We start from the raw sequence: 1,371 nt of genomic DNA, 5'->3' as shown, positions 1-1,371 counted from the left end.
CCCCCCCCCCCCCCCACTCTCCTTGTCATCATTTGTGCGTCACAGAACAGCATATAAATAAAGACTACAGAGCACCGCATACACACCAGAGCGAACCTAGTGCTGTCTCTGCATTCAGACCACCAGGACAGGACTGGGATGGAGGGTAAGAGCTTCAGGAGCGTCCACTCGTCTCTTTGTGGATCTGTCCAATCAGCTACGAGACAGCTTTCGCGTCCCGTGGCGGTATAAACACTTTCACTGAGGCGTGAGGACTTTTCACAGTCAGACGCTGGATCCCTGTCAGTTCGAGATCCCTTCGTCTTTTGGCTTGAAGTTGTCAAATTAAGGTAATTCCTGGATACTCGCCGATGGCCGTTTTTTCGTCCAAAACTACCAATATGTTCTTGTGGTGTGAACTAATGTTGAGGCTCCACCGGGCGGCCAATCGTGTGGCACTTTCACATTTTATCGTAGGTCGTCCGATCTTGAAGGAAAACAAACGATCCGAGGCGTCTGAAGAACTGGAGACGCAGGGGAGTATATATATATATATATTTTTTTAAAAGTCCTCGGACCACATGGAACAACTTTCTGTTCCCTTTGGAGGAACTGGTGTATTTACGGATAAATTCATGATGGTTCTTTTAAAAACATGGCTACCATTTTGATTCAAATGTAACCAAGTGGACCAAGAGTTCACCTGGCCCTGACAGGAACGCTACAGAGCAGTCTCTTCTAGCACGAAACACCTACAGCACACGCTGGCTCCGCAGATACAACAACTGGCTCCAAGTACATAGATACGTCTTGCAGGTTGATCAGCTGTAGCACTACTGAGAACAGAATCCAAAACAAACCAGCAGGGGGGTGGGGGTGGGGGGGAATCAGTGAGAAAACAAGTATATTGGAGTGAAATAAGTTTTTACAAATCCCAAGTTCCACTGTGCGTAGATAATTGTCTTTGTCAGATCTCTCGTATGAAGGTGCGGTCAGCGCCAGTGTGTGCAACGTCACTGTGTCGTAAAACCTAGCGTTCCAGGACAAAACTAAATAAATACTGTCTTCTGTGTATAATTATGGCTCTATACATGTTTGTATGCGGTTTATTTATTTGATCTATTGTAACAGTTTATGTGTTGATTTAGTTTTGTCCCTCAAAAGATTCCTCCGTACATCCAAACAGTGACAGACTGGGCTACTCGTTTTTGGTTCATCTTCATTTAGTCTCTCGCTGCCGGACCACACAGCATTCTGGGATGGGAGGAAAACGTGCTCTGGTTTATTAATTGGCATTTTCTTTTAACCAATCACAACCGTCACGTACGTTCAAAAGTTGTTGTAGTTGTGCAACAGAAAACTCTGATTGGACAGACAGTCTAGCTAGCTGTC

At 45.4% G+C, this 1,371-nt stretch overlaps 1 protein-coding gene across 1 annotated transcript in view; it reads right to left on the bottom strand.

The window, feature by feature from the left end:
* Positions 1-1,308: 1,308 nt before the first annotated feature.
* nsd1b (nuclear receptor binding SET domain protein 1b) overlaps positions 1,309-1,371 on the bottom strand; it is a 38,525-nt gene continuing 38,462 nt past the window's right edge. Inside the window, exon 24 of the mRNA XM_032534706.1 lies at positions 1,309-1,371. This exon is cut by the window's right edge and continues 919 nt beyond it. The gene's annotated coding sequence lies outside the window, so the exon portion shown is untranslated.

This window comes from Etheostoma spectabile, chromosome 13 (genome assembly GCF_008692095.1).
Source record: "Etheostoma spectabile isolate EspeVRDwgs_2016 chromosome 13, UIUC_Espe_1.0, whole genome shotgun sequence".
Classification (NCBI taxonomy): Eukaryota; Metazoa; Chordata; class Actinopteri; order Perciformes; family Percidae; genus Etheostoma; species Etheostoma spectabile.
The sequence above is the reverse complement of the archived record's forward strand: the minus strand, read 5'-3'. Positions and strand labels throughout refer to the sequence as shown.